Raw genomic sequence first — 22,713 nt, forward strand, 5'->3', positions numbered from 1 at the left:
CTCCTGGTGCCTGTGATGAGAAGTGTGTCCCAGTGTAATTACAGGGATGAAAGCTCGGGGAACACAGGCAAGGAGAGCAGACGTCAGGAACAACCACACTGCTCAGGGCTGTTCAACTCACTTCTCAGCTCCGAGGCCTGATTGAACTGAAGGACCAGAATCTGGTCCTGGGCAACCGGTCTTGAGGGTCTTTGTTAGTGAAGCCAAGGATTGCCCTCCCCTTGACCCCCCACCAATAAGGCTGAAGTCCCTTACACGATATAAAAGGAATTTGCATTCGTGGTGACGACTGGTAGCCCAGCAGGTTTGAGGAACTTTGCCTGGAGGATAAAAGCTCTAGGTGAGCAGCGTCTGCCTTTTTCTGAGTAAGCCATCAATCCAACCGTTAATCTAACCATCAACCAACCACCCAATCAACGAGTAATCCATTCACCCACCCACTCACGCATCCGTCTACCCACCTATCCATCCATCATCCACCCATTCAGGCATGCGTCCACTCGTCCAACCATCCACCCATGTATCCATCCAACCATCCATCTATCCATCTGTCCTTCCATCCATCCATCCATCCACCCAGGCATCCATGCCTTCCTTCCCACCCTCCTTCTTTCCTTTTCCTTCCATCCAATGTCTGTTATTACTATGTCTCAGCCATGTTCTGCGTATTGGCGAGTCAGTAATGAACCCAGGCGTTAAAGTCTCACCTTCATGGGCCTTTCATTCTAGCTGCAGAAGACAGACAGTATACAGGTAGACAGTAAACAAAATGATTTCAGGGAGTGACTCATGTGATAAAATAAAGCAGCTTAAAATGATGTAGCACTGGGCTGGGGGCTTCTCCAAGCAGGTGCTGTAGCAACCAAAGCCTGAACCAGCCTTGAAGCCCCTCACGGAGGTGCCCTAGAGGGACAGAAGGGAGGTAGTCAGGCCTTCAGAAGGGGAAGTCAGAACACAAACTGAGGTGTTTATGTGAATGGCACCCCTGGAGGTTGTACAGTGCACGGCCCTGAGCCTATCCCTACCTGCGAGTCGTCTGTCCACTTACATTCTGTGTCTGAACCTTCTAGATACGCTGTCAACCAGCCAGCTGATGATGCGAGCTATGGGCACCCTAAGGTCATTCATTCATTCATTCATTCAGTAAATATATACTGGGTGATTCCTGGGGCCACCTGCTCTTCCCCCTCTGTGACTTTGCCTCTCCCTAGGGTTAGGCTGCTCTTTGGGACCCCACCACGAGCCCCTCTGGCCTACCCCTTTCCAGTAAGGAGGGGGATCCTGGGAACCACCAAGGTCTCTGCCGAGATGCCCAGGCAGCACGCTCACCAGGGCCCTGGTGTCCACTGCCCACCCTCCCTCAGGTGCCTTTTCCAGGGTCCGTTCTCCCATTTGGGTAGCCCAGGTGCCTGGGGAAAGGCAGGGAAGCTTGAAGTCCACCTGGGCCAGGGAGAGCAGTGACTTGGATGGACCCAGTGGGCACCAATGTAAGTTAATCATAAATATCACCGACCGAGTTCTCACCGTGCAGGCAGGGTACCGAGTGCAGTGCTCACACCTTGTGGAATCATCTCCACCCATTGAAGGGGTAGGTGCTGCCCTCCACACTTTACAGAGAAGATCTCAAGGGGGTTAAGTGTCAAAAGTCAAATCCAGGCAGTCTCCTCTGAGACGCTGGGCCACTGGGTCATCGCCGTGTGCTGTATTCCTCCCAAGAATGAGCGAGGTCCCAGTGCCACTGCTTCAGGGACCCTGGAGTTGGGCACAAGCTCTTAGGAACAAGACACAACCACAGGTCCTCAGCCCATCAGTACTGAAGGCCTCTGCATCCTGTTGCCATAGATACCACTCCTCTTCTCAGGTAGGAATATTTCTGTGTCAGCTGACGACTTTAACGACGAAGCCGTCCTTTACTAGAGAGAAAAGAAAATCTTTTAAAAAATAAATTCTGAAGAATCATACTCATTGGACTTTTTGTTTTGTGCCTAGGGTTCATTTTTTAAAATTATCTGTTTTATATTGGAGTATAATTGATTCACGATGTTGTGTTAGCTTCAGGTATACAGAAAAGTGATTCAGTTATACACACACACACACACACACACATATATATATATATATTCTTTTTCAGATTTTTTCCCATATAGGTTATTACAGAGTAGTATAGTTCCCTGTGCTATATAGTAGGTCCTTACTGATGATAGTAGTAGTATACATATGCCAATCCCAACCTCCCAATGTATCTCCCTGCCACCTTTCCCCCTTAGCAACCACAAGCCCGCCCTCTAAGTCTGTGAGTCTGTTTCTGATCTGTAAACAAGTTTACCTGCATCATCTTTTAGATTCCACATATAAGCGATATCATATGGTACTTGTCTTTGTCTGACTTACTTCACTTAGCATGATCACCTCTAGGTCCATCTGCTGCAAATGGCATTATTTCATGCTTTTTAATGGCTGAGTAATATTCCACTGAGTGTGTGTGTTTGTGTGTGTATATACACACACACACACCACGCCTTCTTTATTCACTCCTCTGTCGAGGGACGTTCAGGTCGCTTCCGTGTCTTGTCTGTTGTAAATGTACGACGGTGAACACTGGGTGTGTAGGGCTCATTTTAATTTCAAGGCAGCTCCATATGAAGTAAGATGTCTGAGCTCTGGCTCCAGGGCAGTGTACCAGGGTGATGGGTGGGAGGCACCGTGCAGCCCTGGCCTCCTGGACAAGAGGCAGACACGTCCATGCACATCCTTCCCTTCAGACTGGCAGCGGACAGCGGTCCAGTGGGTCGGCTGGTACAGGATCTCACCCTGGAGGGCGCCCGGCCCCAGCTGGTGAGTTGGCTAATCGACACAGAAGCAGTTGGAAACAGTTTTGCTGATGAAAGTAATGACATTTGTGAGCGGGATTTCCCAGAATCTGCGCCATCTGCCTGCTGTGAGGGCCCGAGAGATGACAGACAATTGGAGAGCAAGGAGGCGCCCAGCGAGGGTCCAGCCTGGGGCCCCCCAGCTGTGTTTTGAGGGCTTTGAGCTTCCCTGGTGGCCACTGGAACCTGCCTGGAGCAGCTCGGGGACGCCTGGGCGGGATGAGTTCAGGCTTGAAGTCAGAGCTGCCGGCTTAAAGATTTTTTTTTTCTTTAGATACAATTTAGATGCCATAAAATGCAGCCTTTTCAGGATGCAGCTCTGTGAGTTTTGACAGATACCTACAGTCACGTAAGCAGCACAGTCAGCACAGCGTTCCTCTTCCCCACCCCCGTCCCCGGCAACCACTGATCTATTTTCCGTCCCTATTGTTTTAGTTCTTCCAGAACGTCGTATAAATTGAATCACACTGTTTGTAGTGTTCTGAGGCTGGATTCTTTCAGGGCGCACCATGCATATGACATTCGTCAGCGTGGTTGAGCGTATCGAGAATTCTTTCTTTTTAGTGCTGACGGGTATTCCATCAATGTGTCTATCAATTGCCCAGTTAAGGGACATTTGGGTTGTTTCTAATTTGGGGTGATTTTTCCGTAAAACTTCCATCCAGGTTTTTGCGTGCACAAAGATCTTCATTTTCACTCCGGTAAGTTTCTAGGGTTGAGGCTGCGGTCTGTACGGTAAGTTTACGGTTATGAGAAACTACCGTCTGTTGTCCGGAGTAGCTGTGCCGTTTGTCACCCCACTGGCAAAAAATGAGAGTTCCTGTTGCTCCACACTCTCGCCACCTCTAGTACTGCCAGTTTTGAACAATCTGACCGTTCTGACAGGATGTGGTGCTATTGTCAGTGATTTTAATTTGCATTTCCCTGGTGACTAATGACGTTGACCATCTTTCAGGTGCTTACTCTCTCTTTGTAGATATTCTTGGGTGAGTTTTATTATGGGGAAAAGAGTACAAGAAAAGTTACGCAGCCTCTGATAAAACAGGTGGGAGGACAGGTAGAAAGGTGGCCTCCCAGCGCCGCGTTTGGTACTTTTTCCAAAATTCCAGATTAAGGTGTACGCCAGCTCCTTTCGGGATAGTGGCAATGGTGAGGCAGGCAGCTCCCCAGACGAAGACCCCGAGGGTGGCCACGGTCAGCTCCATTCTCTACACTATGCTTAGAGTAAGCATCTGATCGTTGCTGTAATCGCACCAACTGAGTTCATATTATTTATGTTACCAGTGAAGAGCTCTGTTTGTTGCTTAATAGACACTTGTTGAATACGTATAAGATTCTGTCCCCGCCCACTAGGTCCCGCGTTGGGTTTGGAAAGCCAAGATCTATGTATTCAGAGAGAGAGTTAAAAACAGAATCTGTGGGCTTCCCTGGTGGCGCAGTGGTTGAGAGTCCGCCTGCCGATGCAGAGGACGCGGGTTCGTGCCCCGGTCCGGGAGGATCCCACATGCTGCGGAGCGGCTGGGCCCGTGAGCCATGGCCGCTGAGACTGCGCGTCCGGAGCCTGTGCTCCTCAACGGGAGAGGCCACGACAGTGAGAGGCCCGCGTACCGCCCCCCCCCCCAAAAAAAAACAGAATCTGGGACACTGACTATGGAAAGTGGGTACCAGTTAAGAGTTTCTACCGGAGGTGGTTTATGGAGGTTATGAGGGTCTGCTGGGGGGAGGTGGGGCTTGAATCAGGAGATTGGCAGAGAAGACGGTGAAAGAGAATCCAGGCTGAGGAGGGCAGGTGTAAGCAAGGCACGTCGGGGAGATGGAGTGGCGGAAACCAGGCCAGCCTGAGAGAAGGCTCACACCCAAAACAGCACGTGTGAGTGGGTGCGGGGCTTGGGGCAGCTGAAGTTACACAGGGAAGGGAAGGGGAGGCCAAGTGATGGGGGGGCCCTGTCTCGTGAAGCAGGGAGCTGGTTTCAGTTTGATCAGGTCCACACTCTCCAAGCCCTGTACCCATTTCAGTGATAAGACTGGCTGAGGTGACAGGGGTCCTTCCAGCAAATATACCTGCTGGATGAAGTGCTCACCTGTCAGATTCTAGTAACAGGCAGACATCACTCCACCAGGAAATGTCTAACATTTCATCAGATAAATCAGCTCAAACCAAGAATTTGGTGATGTTCGCCAAGAAAAGAAGAAAAAGTTCTAGGCTTAAACCGTAAAGAGGCTTTAACAGGGAGCTCTCATTCATTGATATAATTATTGTAGACTTTTGCTTTACATTGCATGCTTCAAGAGGTTCATTCCAACGTGTTGCAGTTAAATCATTTTTCCTTTATATTTTTGGCCACTTCTCTAGTTCCTTAAATATCTCCTACTTAGTTTCTTTTATTGAACAAGCACTCCGTATGCGCATTGATTAGATTGCAACAGAAACAGTGCCACTTTCAAGCAGGCTGTGGAAACAAAATCTATTTGTCAAGACTCAATCCATGGTCTAGCCAATGACCAAGTCTCCCAGGAGTCTCTCTGTGTGGGAGGGCGTGGACAAGTCTCTGGCTGTGTTTCTATCCCTCAGAGCTAGCTAGTCACCCAGGCTGCACGATCGAGAAACATAACAGAGCCGTAAATGAAGAAAACATTGGCCCTTTGTCTAAGGTCCACTAGTAAAATGGCTGGAACCTCATTCCCCTGTCCTGCGGTTCGTGGGCTCCCTTGGGTGTTACTCTGCTGCAGCCACAGTGCTACTTGTCTTGTGTGGGTTCACTGGGCACATGGCCTCTGCGCTCCCACTCTGATGTTACCTTGAAAGCTCTGCTTCCTAAGACCCGTAGAGACGTAAGGAAGAGACAGACCTACCTGGCTCTGGACACTGGCTTACAGGGATAGCCCTGTAGTTGAATAATTACTCTGGGTCCCAGAAATGAAGAAACAAACACAGAGCAGGCTCACGGCAACCCAGAACTGTAGAGTGCCATTTCTGGGGGATATTTCTGGAGCTCTTGAAACTCACCCTCCAGGGGAGCAACTGACATTCACATTTCCCAGGGACTAGCCCATCAACTGAGGCATCACCATCCGTGTGACCTTCCGTATTGGTGCAGTGTGTGTTTCACAGCTGGCTGGCTACCCCCATGTCCAGCCTGATGTGGCGACCTTTGCCTCAGAAACAGGTCTGCCTCCTTTATCCGGTCCCATTGATCCCTCTGAGGTCATCTTTGGGACGTCATGCTTTTCCCACCTGACTCCACATCCTCCAAACGATGTGGTCACGTGTTTCTAGAACACCCTTCCAACGCTCCCTTAAGCCAGGGGTTGGTGAAGAATGATCCTCAGTTCAAACCCACAATGCCTGTTGTGCAGACGACGTTTTGTTGGAACCTGGCCAAGCCCATTCCTGTAGGAGTACTTTCATCAGAAACATCTGGCCGCAAAGCCTAAAATGTTTACTCTCTGGCCCTTTGGAGGAAATGCCTGCTGACCGTGCTTCAGACAGCAGCGAGCACCTGACCGTGGCAGACGCTCGGAGCTCCGCTCTCAGGATCTCCCTGCACGCTCCCCGTGGGGTGGGGAAGGGTTGGAGGGTCCTTGGCGGGGGCGCTGAGGACCAGGTGGGGCTATGCTCCGTCTCGTCTCCATGATGTCTCTTGACCCCGGATCACTCGGTTCTAAATGCCCCCCAATGAATTCTTCTGTTGCACACGCCGCCCTCTGACGCCTCCCCGATAACTCACCCCCTAGGCTCCTGCTTTCTCTTTATTTGCATCCTTGTGAGATCCATAATGGTGTGAAATTGCATGAAATGTGCAGTGCATGTGACTAGCTCTGCCGGTGGCTATCAGTAGGTGGTGTGTGTGTGAGTGTGTGTGTGTGTATATATATATATATATATATATATATATATATATATATATATATATATATATATATATATATATGGTGATTTGGAATTTAATGGTTTTTGCAGTTAGCCAGCTAGAGCTGGAGGGGATGTACAACCACCACAGCGAAGGCAGCAATTTGGGGGGCAGCCTGCTTCTGCTTCATCTCATTCTAGTGCCTGGTGATCCAGCAGCATCCATGCAGAGAGGCTTAATTGGGAAAGAAAGAGGAGGTTTGGAGCAAGTCATTTCTATTCCAAAGGCAGAGTCCTCATTTTTGTTCACTCTGGTTACTTCCTCTCCTCTGTCCCTCTGAGGTGAGTGGAGGGCACACCGATCGGGAAGACTCTCAGATCACCCCAATCACAGGCAGTTTCTTGATCCAGACCCGTCCTCCCAGCGGTTTGGGACTATGAAGAGCCAGGCCAGTGTATCCCAAACTCGCCTCCTTATGAGAACCGTTTGGGATGCAGGTGAAACGTCATGGCCATGCGTCCCTCCCTGGAGCGTTTGGCTCAGTGGGGGTCTCTAGAGCCTGCATTTTATTTGACATTTCTGGGAATTCTTATGACTTGGCAGGTTTGGGGAACACTGAATTTGTCCACAGGGGAATGATAATACCAGGTGACATATTTCCTGTGCTTGCCTCATTCATCTGCTTCTCTGCCCTCTGAATAGGTGGCAGCACCCCCATTTCAGAAAGAAGGGAATGGGGGCCTTCTAGTGGGTCACTAAGGTAAGGTGCTCCTGCTGGGATGGACGTGAGAGGAAGTGTGGAAGCAGGTGCGTCCTAAGGGGTGCTCACTCCCTGGTTCACGCATTCATTCATTCAAGCTACGGCATCTGTACATATACCTTTTCTTTATTCATATCTGTATCCATATCTGTATCTATATTCGATATCTGTATCTGTACCCATCAGTATCTGAATCTATATCAAGCCCATATCCACATTGTATCCACATTCATATATATCCTTATCTCTCTATCTATTTATAATTAAGCACCTACATGCCAGGCACTGGGGAACCCTACTTGCAAGTTGGGGAGGTTCTTGACTCCATGGAGCTTACAGGCTACTGGGAAGTCAGACACTTAGGATCCAGTGGTCCAGACCATTATCCCATCATGATCCGGGTGGGGCCCTAGGCAAAGAAGTAACGGGGATGGTTCTTCACGGCATCAGCCCATCTTCAGAGTAGAAACACATCTGCAATTCTATTTATTTTTCCAAAGTATCCAAACTCTTCAAACCTGCAAAATCAAACTCCAGTACCTTATCCACCCGTGCTACGGTCTCTGGAATTTGAGCACAAAAACCCCTCATCTTGTCACGCTGAGCTGTTTAGGATTGACAGGTGTGGCTGGGATGTGAAACCTTTATCTGAGGGAAGAAAACCTTTTCTCCTCGAGCAGGGGTCACCCCAAGAGCTGAGGTCCCTGGAATAGTTTAGTGAAGCCGTACTGGTCATCACACCATCTGGCCAATTTTCAATTATGAAAAGTCTCTTAATCAACGTCTCCAGCCCGCAACCCATATTTAATTTAGGGTCTATGTTTTAATCTGTAAATTAAATGATCAGAGGGCCTCTGTGGCAGCGCACACACACATTAGCGCAGAGGAACACTCCCGGTCCTTCGAGAATCCCAGCCGCTCTTAGTGGGACCCACACAAAGTGACAGCAATTACTGTGCATTTCTATGTCTTCCAAGTCGAGTGCAGAGAAGTCTCACAGAAGGTGCTCTCTGAGGATGTGATCAATGGGAATGAGTGAAGCTTCCTTTCCTGAGGAACACGCCTTTCTTTTCCGTTAAAGATTTTTTCCCTCGTTTCACTTTTGCAGAGGCGTCCATGTTGCAACTGACGCTGAGATTGCCAGAAAAATTATCTTGACCATCAAGACAAATGTGAAAATGGGTTTAGATAGAACTTCTGGCCATGGTTAAAATGTGAATCATTTGGAAATGAGAGTTTCACAAAGTGACACGATAAGTATCTCTTGATAGGCTTCGAAATGCCAACAACTTGCTCTCGTGTCTCCACAGTGGGCACGGTTTTTGAGTCGGGATCAGGGACGCTGGCCAAGGAGGCTGCCCTGCCTACCTGACTGCTGCCAGGGAGCTCATCACGGACATCGAAGTGGGGGGGGCCTGACATTCCCCCCGACCTCCCCCTCCGTCTCACCACCCTGGCAGGAGGAGGGCTGGGGACCATGTCCACCCCGCAGACAGTACGTCACCTTCCAGCTCCCTCCAGGCTGCCTCATCTGGGGGCCGGTCCACGGTCTCCCCACTGCAGGGCCAACACATCGATCGGGGCCAAGACAGGATATGTGCCTCTGGAATCTTTGCACCGGCGGCTTCCTAGGTCAACAAGCAGGTCCCGAGAGCCGTTGGTCGGGCTCTTTCTGAAGCCGACTCTGGGATAATGATTGGAGGGCAGTTTAGTGATCTGGGAGGTGTCCCCAGGGAGCAGAAGGGCCTTGGAGAGTGAGGCCGGGAAGGGAAGGACGCCAGTTCATTGAGTGAGTGAGCAGGTTGCCGCTGTGGCCTCCGGGGCTCATTCCTGATGGGGACTCTGGCATCTCAGGAAGCAGGGAGGGGGCGGGGGCACTTGGCCACCAGTGCTTGCTCCATGGCAGGGGAGGGCTGCCCCTGAGCTTGGGGAGGTCAGGAACGGAGTCCCAAGGAGAAGTGGACGGGGCCCCAGCCCCAATTTCCCAAAATTCCTCTGTGCTTGTGGCTTTGCCTGTGCGTCCCTTGGGGGTGACCTCACAGACCCGCCTGCCCTGTGCTGTTCAGTCCGCACTTGTGTCCCCCTACCCCTACCTCCCCCCACCCCTGGCGCCATGTGAGGGCTGTGAGGTCCTAGATGCTTTCACCACCGACTGCTCTCCAGGTGGGGAAAGGCTTGCCTATGTCCTTTCAAGTGTTCTGCACACATACGTGTGACCACAACTATGCCAAACCCAGAAACTTGCCTCCTTTTGTCCTCTTCCCGTGAATGTTAAGCCAACAACCTAGTTTTCATGGTTTTCCTTTTTAGTGCAAGGTTTCCCCCATCAGATAGTTAAATCTTATTTGTAAAATACTATTTGAGCATATTAATATATTGTCTATCTTGCTCCCCTTCTGCAAATGCTCACAGCTCTGTTTAGGTTACATTCATAACACGCCAGGAAAATGCACCCTGACCCCTTTGACAGAAGAGAAACTGGAGTCCAGAGTCTGGTGGTGGGCGGGGAGTGACACACACGTACGGGAGGTGGCGGCAGCAGGATCTGAACACAGACCTGCCGCTGTATGAAACACAAGCACTCTTTCTACTAAGCCCTGGGGCCTCCGGTGTTAGCCTAAAGCTTTGCATCCTGTCTGTCCCTTTGCTAGAATTCAAAGTGAAGGCAATGAAAAGACAGAAGACCAAGAACTGAGAAGCTACAGAGCTTAAGAAGCATCCAGCTTTGTGCCTGGAATTCCTCCTTTTGTCCCTTAAGTCATTAATTTAAAGAATACTAGTTGTTTACTCCCTGGGTGCCAGGTGGTGCCGAGTCAGATGCTGGTTATGTGACACTGAATGAAACGAAAGTGGTCTCAGCCCTCGTGCAGCACCGATGTAGTGGAGGAAACAGTCGCTAGAAGTTAGCAAACAAGTGCCTACAAAGTGACACCTGTGTCCAGAATTGCGAAGGGAGCGGGTACCTCTTAGAGGAGGGTGGGGACGACAAGGAGGAGAGCGACTGTTGGGTTACGTTGACAGGGAAGGTCTGTCTGAGGTCAGTGGGGCTCCTCTGAGGGTTGAGAAGAGGCCATGAGGTACAGAGCATCCCTGGCAGGAGGGTCAGCGCGTGCAGAGGGCCTGAAGGAGGGAAGGGGCTGGAGCGAGGCACAAATAGAAGGGAGAGCCTAGGGGTGATGGGGCCCAGCCTACTCAATCCTGCAGCTCCGGCTGAAGCCAACTGCCTATAAACAGGAATGAGCATTGGCTGAAGATCAAAACGAGGAGAATCACTGTTTTAGGCCATTTTACTTTAGTTTTGTTGTGACTGAAAAATGCACACGATAAAAGTTAGTAATCCCGTTGCCCTACTTGTCACAGTTGCGAAACTGTAAAGGAAATACTTGGCTAGAAAAAGACAAATGCACGTAAGGCACAACATGCAACGCTCACGCCCCCTCCTCGCCTAAAGTCCTTCTCCCTGAGGAAGACTCTCATTAAGAGCTTGAGTGCTTTTTGTTTCTTTTAGTGATTCCCTCTAGAAATGTATGTATATATGTTTTTTCTTTTTTCAAAACCTTGCCTGGAGAGCTCACCATCTCAATACCTCATTTCATTTTTAAGGGCCGCATGGAGTGTCCGTGCTCACATCAGCACTCACTCTTCCAATCTGCTACTGACAGGCTCCGAGGGAATGTTCTGCGTCTCGTTGCTGTAAGGTTGCTGTCCGAACTTCCCTGGTGGACTGTTGCCAGGATAGAGTCCTTGCAAGGGGCAAGGAGTGGATTTGTCTCATCCCTGCTCTGTCTCGCACACACATGCTGCTCCGTGCATTACACAGGCGTGGATGAAGTCGGCCAGGTGGAGTCGCTATCATGGAGACCTCAGAGCTGGGTTCGCTGAGCTCATGAAAGCCGCCATTGCAGCCATTCCTGCCCTGCTGGTTTTATATCAGGCATTATTTCAAGTGTGTTTAATTTCACACTTTAAACTCTCATGAAACCCTTCTCAAGTAGGAATCGCCGGGACCCCTGCACGGTATGGACGGGGAGACTTAAGATGAGTTACCTGCCCAGGTCACTGCTGGCCAGTGGCAGAGCTGAATTAGAACCCAGACAGTTGGCCCGGAGGCCATGCCTGAAAATCATCGGACTTCACTGTAGATGGAAAAAAAGAGAAGTGTTCCTAGAACGGCTCCAGTTTTGTAAGAGGAACAAAAACAAAGAACACAAAACTGAGTGGTATTTTCAGTTCCTGGAAGGGGGCTAGTTGCTGCTTGGCCTCCAAGGCAGTGCTTAGCATCCTGGGCCCAGGGCCCTCCTGCTTCAGGAGGGAGAGTGAGAGCATCTGAGACACGGTCAGGGGAGATGGGCTCGGGCGCGAAGATGAGGGACCTGAAGCTGACGGGCCCTGGGAGTGCTGGCTGCTGACCCCCTGCAGAGGTCGCCCTGGAGGCAGGGTGGGATGGGCTGAGCCTCACTCCTGCCTGAGACTTGAAGAGGGGCTCAGCCGCCCACCCCCTACTCGGTCCTGCGGCGGCCCCCGCCCTGTTCCTGCCCTTTTTCCCATCACCAGAGCTGCCTGACCCGGCCTCTCCAGCACGCAGCCCGCAGGCGAGCTGAGGCCCGGCGGGGACCCTCCCTACCCACCACTGCAGCCTCGCATAGCCCTCGGCCCCCCTGGGCCAGGCCCGGCTCTTCTCACTCTCACTTAAGGCCGTCCTGGTGCCTCTCCGTCTCACTGGGACCCTCTCCCGGGCCCTGTGACCCTCTCTTTCCTTTGGTGTCTGGCGAAGTTTGTGGGGAGGCTGAACTCCATCAGAGCTCACTCTCTGGAAACACTCACCAAATGTCATTACTTGTCTGTTATCTTCTGAATCTGTTTCCCCCCGACCCCGGACCCATCTCAGTGCCAGGACACAGTAGGTGCTCAATAAATGCTGAGTAGGTGCCTGGGGAAGACCTGGGTACTAATGCCAGTCAGGACAGCCCAGGCTTCCCCCAGGGTCCTCTGGAGGGCGGAGCCCTGGGCAAGGGTGACCTTCCAGCCTCTGTCCTGCCCTTGGGATTTGGGGAGGACCTGGGGGCCCAGCACAGGCCCAGAGCGGGCGGCGACTCCTCGTCTGTCCCAGGCTGTTCCAGTCCTGGCACGAAGCCCTCCCTCTGCTTCCTCATTCTCCCCAGTGCCTCTTGGCATTGCGACGGCCCTGATTCTACCTTTCCAGCTCTGTTTTCTCACCTTTTTTGAGGATTCTGCTTTAACTAGCCTGGGGTGGGCCCAGGTGTGATGGTCACGGGCAAGGCTGAGAAGGTCTGCTGGAAGCTGTGGGCACAGCTGGGGCCTCTGATTTCTCCAGTCTCCTCCCTTCCTCCCTGTCTTGGTGCCAATTCTCCCCGGACCCAAGGGAGGAGGAGGGAATTTCTCTCTTCTGTCTCCCCTCTGGTCCTCTCTTTATCCACTCAACAAATATTACCCAGTGCCTAGCACTTGCCAGGTACCCTGCTGAGTACTTAGGACACAGAGATGCACCAGACAGAGGCCATCCCCAGACTCACGTTCCAGGAGCCCCTCCCTGGCCAGAAATGTCCCTGTTCACACAGAAATTTCCCAGTGACCTGCCTATCCAGGCCTCTCCAGGGAGGCACAGTTCCGCAATCCCCAGTCCTGTCAGCTACTCCCAGTGACCCTCTCCCAGCAGCCGTGTCAAGTCATCCAGGATGATAAGAAAATCCCACTAGAAAACTCAAGCCAAGGAGACTCCCTGGCTTCTGACTCCTTACAACCTTTTGAATAAGAGGACAGGTTCTAGTGAGCACCGTCAGTGAATTCCCTGGCAGAGAGAACCCTGGGATGTGCCTCTCCTCCATCCACCTGGGAGCCTGACGGATCAAACCGAGACAGTGGAAATTTGAAATGGAACTGAATTTAGTAGCAATATGGTTCATTAACAGAGGCAAGAGTCTTGAAGACTTTGAGAAAAGGACCAGATTTTCATTTCTCTGACATCTTCCCCGTGAGTCTTCTTAGGAACATGCCCTGGATAAGTACTTACACTTTTACAACCAAGAAAGTGTTCAAGGTCAAGTCAAATATCAAGTCAAACACGCTGCTGACGCTTGAAAAATGTCTCTGTTTTCCAAACAGGGATCCATAAAGTCGTGACAGAATTACAAGGTAGCCCCGTTGAAGGGACAGAGGAAGAAAGAAGAGAAAGCGACATGATTCTAGAGAGAATTAAGTGTCACCAAGTGCAATTTCAATCCTGGTCTAGGTGGAAACAACTGAAGGATGTGGACACCGTTTTATAATTGATGCAGCATGCGAAAAGTTATCTGTAAAGGAAATTGTGCGACGGACAGTAAATTAAGCAAAGCTGCCCTATGAATTTGGATTAGGTCTTACATTGGTTTTAATATTTAATACATCATCATGAATCACATTTTCATAAACCACAAGAACTTTAAGAATCTGCTAGATGATGGTGATGGTGATGATTTTTCTTCCATTAAAATCTGCCTTTCAATAAAGCATGGAGTCAGTTGCATTTTATTCTACTATATTACAAAAAATAAAATCTCATTGAACACTGATGTTGCCAGATTTAGTCCAAGGTACAAAGGACTTCAGTTCATATATTACCAGAACAACTCGAATTATATGCCAAAAGGATTAAGTGTGCATGCTCATTCCCTCTTGATTTATATTGTGATTCTAAAGAAAATTGGCTAGAGGGTGGCTAATAAAATGTGATGTGGCAAGAGAGGAAGGTCTATAGAGCAGAGGCTTCAAAGACCAGAAGGGAAGATGATATGAGTCCTGTACTTCCAGTTGTATACATCGCTATCTGTAAGCTGCCAACAGATACAGGTACGTTCTCAGCTGATCAAGTGCGTGCAGCAGTGTTGGCTCATGAGGTCCCCAAGTATGTATGAATTTGAACCTCATAATTCAACTTTAAGTTCAGATTAATGAGTCTAAGTTTCTCTTGAAGGAGGAAAAGAGTGTGTATCACAGAATGACCAACTTAAGAGCTCATAACTGAACAAAACTCCAGATCAAAATGTATATGAAACAATTTCAGCAGAGACACCAATGACACCTGCCTTTGGGCCACTGTTCACAAGTGTCAGACACGTGACTGGTACCAGTAAGCTCAAAGGCGATCTCAGAATTCTCCTCCCTGTATTTACCTCCACGGGATCAAGGTTACATCAATAAGGTAGAGGATCATTGGTCATTGGGTACCCAGACTTTTGGTACCAAGTCAGTTCAGTCAAAGCTTGGAAGCTAAGAGTCACTGTGGGGAGGAGGGCTGGTTAGGAAAGGATGGAGCTGAACCTGGAGGAAATGCAGGTGCCTGTGGATGGTGGGGAGGGTGGGCTTTTCTGCACGGAAGACTAATGTGAGCAAAGTCACCAAGGGAGGAAGAAGAAAGGGCACGTGGGACCCAGCAGAGAAGAGTTCGGATGTGTCATGAATCAGGTAATCCAGTGAGATGCTGGACCTGATAAGGCATAACTTGGGAGCTCAGAGAAGAATCAACACCACGAGGAAATCAGGAGCCACTTTTGGGTGGTTGAGTGTGGTGCTGAGGTGATGCCGGGGGATTCTGGAGGGTTTATGCCCAAGGGAAGAAAGTGCATCATTGAAGGATGCTGCCCTGAGCCTGCAACAGAAAAGGAGAGAAACCTGCCAAGTCAGAACCCCAGGGAACCCAGCAGTAAGCTTCCTGAAGCCCTGCCCCAACCAGACCGCTGGGCAGAGAAGGCCAACTGCAAGATCACGAGGATCCAGACAGAACCCTTCCAATCATCCTTGAGAGCAGATGGCCTAGAAGTCATCCTGGCTCTACAGATGTGCTGTCTTAGGATGGGCACCTATAGAAGCAGACCCGGGAGGAGGATTTGAGAGCAAGTGGGCTCCCTGGGAGGTGATGGTGGTGATCCCAGGAAGCACACGTGAGAAATGGAAGGAAGGCAGTCAACAAGGTGTGTAGGTTCGGGGTTTGCAATCGTGAATCCACTGTGCCTGCGCACTGGAACTGAGTAGTTACCTAGCGGGATGGCAGATGGTGGGAGCCAGGCTGCTCGCTGTTGGGGAGGGAGATTACAGATGAGCAAGGGGAGGGGGCTAGGATGACCCACATGTTAAAGTGGAGGTGGAGACATCAGTATGAACTCATGTTTACCTTAGTATAGATGCAGGTGGTTACATACAGAAATATGTATAGATATGTGAACATACACAGATTCATATACACACAAAAGTCTCCTTGCTCGGTTGGCTGGGGGGATGGTTGGGTGGCCTAGAAGCAATGACACCTCAGTAACAGTGAGCACCTCCAGTGCCCATGATTGGTTTCTAATCCATTCTCCAATAAAGGGACCAGGATTCCCTTGGAGAAATGGTTGATTCTAGGACTAGGACAGGGGATATTCAAGATGAGCCTGGAGCTTCTTGGAGTGCAGGAAAGTAAGGAAATGCTCAAAGACCCAAACCTACATTGATGGGATATGTCGGAGGGACATAGGCACCAGCTGAAAGCTCGAACTTTCAAAGCCAAAACAATTTGAGCAAGAAAATAGAATTTTGAGACCAAGTTGGTAGATTGCAGGAAGGGCTAGATGAGCAGAGATTTGGGGATCTTGGAGAAAATTATAAGCAAATGCGAGAAAAGGGATAAAGTTAGAAAATTCGAAAGGGGTCAGAAAGTGATGGTTTGAGAGGAAGCTGCTTCGGGTAGCTGGAGGACCAGGCTTGCTGTCACGTGGCCTCAGCACACGGATCAAGTAGTCATTGCAGAGGGAAAGGCTGCCTGCTCTGAAGAATATGGGATTTCTATGCTGGATTTCTCATTTCCCTGAGAATTAAAGTTTTGCTTTCATTTTGCTTTCAAAATAGTCACTTGACATTTCTCTGAGAGCGAGGTTGTTCTTCCCTCCACAAAGATGTTCCCTAAAGAGTTGAGAGGTGCCCTTTTAACCACGGCCTTGCTAAGATTTGCTCTGAAACAGGCCAGTCAATGCTATCCCTGTAAAACAAAGCAGGGATGACACTTCAGCTGCTCTACATGTTGTTATGTGCCTGCTGGGAATCAGGTGATAATTACTCTGGGAAGCCCCATGATTCTCTTGCTTGAGCAGGTAAATATGCCAGGTGGTCTCAGGGGCAAGGAACACAGCTCTTCTTGGGGAAGCACCAGTGTACTGGAAGTCTGTCCCTTCCCAAGCCGGTGGGAGGACCAGTGAGACCTAAGAGGGCACAAGAGTTATTTCAAATTCCTAGGAGAAAGTTGAACAATGTGGGGCTTGAAATTAACATGACAATAAGGTTCCCACCAGATATAAACCTAGATGTAATTTGGGTCACATTTTGTCCATGAACGTGCTGGGTTTTTGTTTTGTTTTGTGGTTTTGGGTTTTCCTAACTTGTTTTTTTGTTGTTGTTGTTTTGTTTTTATCTTCAGGAAGTTCTTCCCTGCAGAGATTTCAGAAACAGCAGGGCTGCCCCTTGATTGGAAAGAGAACCCAGGCCCTCTCCTGGCAGGTGTGTGCTGAGATGTTGACCCCTTGTCCACGTCCCCCGACACTCACTGCTCCCATACATTTGGGGTTTTCTCTCAGCCCAGGTGGGGCAGGATGGAGGTGCTAGGGCAGCCCTCAGCCAACAAGAAGCATGAATTAGAGGATGAATGTCCCAGGTTCCTAAGCCCTCAGGTGACGTCATTCTGAGGTGTGTCCTCTACTGCCTCCTAGAATTCCCAGCGGAATTGAGTCCCAGCTGCTCACATATTTACTATTGCATCAACTCGTCATTTTAGGATACCTTTATATTTATAGAAGAGTGACAAAGACAGTAGAAAGTTCCCATACATCCCACACCTAGTTGACCTCTTGCATTACTTCATTTTATTCATCCCAACTAGTGGACCAGTATTGACGCATTGTTATTAACGCATTGTTATTCATTTTATCTAGACTTCCTTTGTTTTGACCCAACATCCTTCTTTCCGTCTCAAGATCCCGTCCAGGACAACACAGTACATTTAGTCATCGTATCTCCTTAGGTTTCTCTAGATGGTTAGTCTTTCAGACTTATTTTCTATTAACTTGACTGTGTGACAAGTGCTGGTTGGGTATTTTACAGAATGTCCTTTGATTAGGGTCTGTCTGCTGCTTTTGTTTTCACAGGGTTAGAGTGGGGTTATGGGTTTCGGGAAGGAAGACCACAGAGGTGGTGTCATTCTCCTCACATCTTATCAAATGCACATGCTATCAACCTGACTTTCTATTATCTATGTTAACCTTGATCGCCTGGCTGAGGCTGTGCTTGTTGGGTTTCCGCATCATAAAATTACTTTTCTGCCAACTTTTCATAGTCTTTGGAAGAGAGTCACTATGCACGGCTCAGACCTATGGAGTGGGGGGTTAGAGGCTCCACATACTTGAGGGTGAAATATCTTCATCTCCATCTTCATCTCTATATCCATCTCCATCTCTATATCCATCTCCATCGCTATATCCATCTCCATCGCTATACCCATCTCCATCTCTATACCCATCTCCATCTCTATATCCATCTCCATCTCTATACCCATCTCCATCTCTATACCCATCTCCATCGCTATATCCTTCTCCATCGCTATATCCATCTCCATCTCTATATCCATCTCCATCTCTATATCCATCTCCAACTCTATATCCATCTCCATCGCTATACCCATCTCCATCGCTATACCCATCTCCATCGCTATACCCATCTCCATCTCTATACCCATCTCCATCTCTATACCCATCTCCATCTCTATACCCATCTCCATCTCTATATCCATCTCCATCTCTATATCCATCTCCATCTCTACACTCATCTCCATCTCTATATCTATCTATCTATCTATCTATCTATCTATCAACTCTACTTTATTTCTTCTGCACTGGACATTTACCTTTCCTTCCTCCCTTCCTACCCTTCTTTCTTTCTTGCCTTATTCAACCATTAATGGATACTTCTTTATTTTGTAAAAACTGGCAAACTGATTTTAAAGTTTATACAGAAAGCAGAAGACCTAGAATAGTCAACACAGTGCTGAGGAAGAGCAGAGCTGAGACCTGATGTACCCAACTTCAAGGCTTTCCATAAAGCTACAATAATCAAGACAGAATAGTATTGATAAAAGCATAGATGCAGGGGTCAATGGAATAGAATAGGAGAGCCCAAAAATAGACCTACAAAAATATGGTCAAGTGATCTTTAGCAAAGAAGCAAAGGCAATTTGATGGAGGAAGGATAGTCTTTCCAACCAATGGTGCTGGAACAACTGGATGTCTGTATGTGAAAATTAAATAAATAAATAAATCTAGACACAGACCTTACACCTTTCACAAAAATTAACTCAAGATGGATCATAGGTCTAAAAATAAAATGGGTTAAAAATAAAACAGATTGCTATAAAATGTATAAAACTAGAAGAAAATATTGGAGAAAACCTAGGTGACCTTGGATTTGGCAATGAGTTTTCTGACACAGCAACAGCGTTCTTACAATTAAAACCATGTGCTCTGTGGAAACGACTGATAAGATAATAAAAAGACAAGCCACCTGTTGGGAGAAACACCTGCAAACCACATATCAAACAAAGAACTTGTCCCCAAAATACACAAAAACTCTTACAACAATGAGGAAATAACTCAATTTTTAAAAACAGGTAAAGGATTGTAATAGATACTTCACAAGTAATGATATATGGGTGGCAAAGAAGCATATAAAAATATCACACTCAACGTCATTTTTCATCAGGGAATTGTAAGTTAACACAGTGAGATGCCACCATACACCTATTAAAATGACTGAACTCCAAAACAACAGACAGTGACAAATGTGTCAAGGAGGCAGAATAGTATAACCCCTCATTCACGGCTGGTGGGGATGCAAAATGCTTCAGCCACTTTGGAAGACAGCCCGGTAACCAGAGAACCTTGCCGTGCAGCCTAGCAACTGTACCCCCATTTAACCAATTGTTGAGAAACGCGTTTGTGGAAAAACCTGCGCATGAAAGCTTACAGCAGCTTTATGCAGTCACTGAAAACTGCAAGCAACCAAGACGTCCCTCAATACATGAATGGATAAACAGACTGTGGCGATCAGTGGAATATTATTCGGGGATCAAAAGAAATGAGCTACCAAGCCATGAAAAGTCATGGAGGAAACTTGAACGCCAGCGCTAAGCGGAAGGAACCAGTCTGCAAATACTACAGACTGTAGAGCTCCCATTATACGACATTTTTAAAAAAGGCAAGACCGTATTGACAGAATATTCATCAGTGACGGCCAGGGGTTCAAGAGGGGAGGAAGGAAGAGACGAAGTTAGGGTGTTTTAGGAGACTAAACTATGCCACGTGATACTGTAATGCTAGACAAATGACATTTTGATTCGTCAAAAGACTTAGAACTTAACAGAGCAAAGAGGAAACCTTAATATGCAAATGTTTTAAAAAATCATTTTAAAGGACCCCAGGAAGGAATACAGACAGTCACAGGAGAATCTAACTGCATTACGGCCAGTGGCTGGATTTTTGGAGGTGAAGCCAGAGTGGCTACATTCAGGGCAAGCAGAAGCTCGGGGAGAGGGGCTGTTTGACCTGCGCAGAACCGCTAACAGCAGCACCCACTTAGCAGCTTGGACAGCTCCCAGGGAGCCAAGAGCCTGGACTGCTGTGAAAGGACCGTTCTCTTCACTTCCAAAGGAGTAGCATTCATTCTTGGGATTAAATGAAGACTCAGGGAGTAACAGTCTCCAGCCCACTCTGATCTCTTGGCTTCTGACACAGGTAGCACAGTTTATCCGTTCACTTGCTACACATTCTTTGAGAGCCTGCTACCGGGCCCGGGGCGCTTTTGCGTGATGCAGGGCTCCACAGGATGTCTGTATCTGTGGTGGGATGCAGGGTATTCTGCAGAGTTGGTGCAGGTGCACTTCCCTGCCTGATACGCCGTTTCATTGTGGAAGGAGCCTCTGGAGCCAGGGGACCTTAGGCTCTTATCTCAGCTCTGCCACTCACAAGCTGTACGGCTTTGAGATAAAAATAAACGAAAAATTAATAAAAGCAGACAGCTAAAAAATTAACCTCCCAATTTTAAATCCATCATTCATCTAAACGGTTGGATTGTGGAAGGACAAAAAATAATGCTCATGAAAGATCCAGCATGTTGCTTGGCCCCTGGATGCTACCTAGTGAATAGGTGAGTATGAGAACCGGGGAGGGGTCACCAGCTTGAAAACCCTCCAACCCATCTTCATGAAAGCAGAACATATGTCACATTCTCTGGGCACTTCACAAAAGGGAAATATTAGTTTGATTTTATTGCATGAGTAGTGCCCACAGAATGCGTCTACCTCCAAACAGAAAAACAAAACCCTCATTGTTTCCTAACCTGCTGCATTGAACTCAGTGCAGCTCCTAGGCGGGAAGTGGTGGGTCAAGCTGGCCTGCCTTACCAGCACCATGTAATTAATGTACAAAGCCCATCACACAGCATTGCCTTCCTAGGGCTCTGTCCATTTTTGTAAAAGCAAAGGCTGGCAGCTTCCCTGTGGTGAGCCCCTTGGAAGTGTTCACTGGGGTTGTTATTCCACCTGTCCCTGCTGTCAGCAGTGAGTAAGAGGCTGCCTTCTACGGAGCTACTATTGTGCTCCCTTTCATTTTCCTGTCACTGTTGAGTTTGCATGGGGGCTTTTGTGAAGTACTCTAATTGTTTCCAGGAAGAGGTGATGATGCCTTAGAAAGCTAGAAGTCCCACCACGTCTCCATTGAAAACCCTTGTGGCTCTTTCCCCTTAAAACATGTAAATATGTCATGGCCTCTGTGCAGAATGCACGGTCTGGAGCTCTCTGGGATGACTGCTTAGATTTGAGGACTTTCTGGCAGTTTGAGCATTGGAAACAATGAAGAAGAAGGAGAGAGAGGTGGTGGGGGCAGCGGGGGGAGAGGACTAGAGAGAGATGTATGGGGAGTCAGGCAGCACCGAGCATCACATTTCTCTTCCTTAAGAGAGACAACAAAGTTGACAGAACCATCATTTTATTTCCGTGTTAGGATCTCCAGAGCATTCTTATTTAGGTAGCAATCTTAGAAAAGACATCGTTTTCAGCAAAACACACAAAAACCTAGTTCACTGGGGTGATGTTTGCCATGGCGACTTTGTAGATGAAGAACTATTTTGTAGTGTTTTACGAACAAGCCTTTTCTTTTTTTTTTCCCCCTTTTTCGCGGCACGTGGGCCTCTCACTGTTGTGGCCTCTCCCGTTGCGGAGCACAGGCTCTGGACGTGTAGGCTCAGCGGCCATGGCTTACGGGCCCAGCCACTCCGTGGCATGTGGGATCCTCCCGGACTGGGGCACGAACCCGTGTCCCCTGCATCGGCGGGCAGACTCTCAACCGCTGCGCCACCAGGGAAGCCCCGAACAAGCCATTTTTAATAGCTGCCTGCTGATGCTCTATTGGTGGAAACAATCCCACTGCTTCTGGCAGATTCTTGAACTTTTATCTTTACTTCCTATAGAGCACTAGACCTGAACTCATCCCTTAAAATCCAAGAGAGCAGGTGCTGGGTGGTGGATGTAACTTTTTTTTTTTTTTTTGGATAGCTGACTTTCTGAGCCAGGTAACCTGTCTGAAAGAGCACAGGTATGGGAAGTCAAGTCTCAGTGGGACCCAGGTGAAATGCATCTTAATACACCAAGAAAATATAATAAACACTTGCACACCTACTAACTGACCAGAAAAATGTACAAAGCAAAACTTTACAGAATTGAAGGGAGAAATATTCAGTTCTGCCGTAAGAGTAGGAGATGTCAATACTGTACTTTCAATAATGGATAAAACAACCAGGTGCAAGGTAAGTAAATAAATAGAGGACTTCATACAGAACCAACTGGATCTAACAGACAGTTACAGAGCAGTCTACCCAACAACAACAGAATACACATTCTTCTCAAGCGGACATAGGACATTCTCCAGGATAGATCGTATGTTAGTCCACAGATTAAATTTAAATATATTTTAAAAGATAGGTCTCATACCTAGCCTCATACAAAGGACACATACATACATACATTGTATCCTCATACATGCACTGTATCCTCATACAAAGGATCTTCTCTGACAACTGGGATCAAGTTAGAAGTTAACAACAGAAGTAAAAGTGGAAAGTAGACAAACTTGTGGAAATTAAACAGCATACTCTTAAGCAACCC

The 22,713-nt window shown here is 48.2% G+C and overlaps 1 long non-coding RNA gene across 5 annotated transcripts in view; it reads right to left on the reverse strand.

Moving 5' to 3' along the window:
* Positions 1-1,873: 1,873 nt before the first annotated feature.
* The window catches only part of LOC307197918, a 590,209-nt gene continuing 569,369 nt past the window's right edge, over positions 1,874-22,713 (reverse strand). For all 5 annotated transcript variants that reach the window (XR_013831543.1, XR_013831544.1, XR_013831545.1 and 2 more), the window contains one exon: positions 1,874-1,913. This is a non-coding gene — a long non-coding RNA (uncharacterized lncRNA). The remainder of the gene's footprint in view (positions 1,914-22,713) is intronic.

The sequence above is a fragment of the Stenella coeruleoalba genome, assembly GCF_951394435.1.
Source record: "Stenella coeruleoalba genome assembly, chromosome: 15".
In the NCBI taxonomy this organism is placed as follows: Eukaryota; Metazoa; Chordata; class Mammalia; order Artiodactyla; family Delphinidae; genus Stenella; species Stenella coeruleoalba.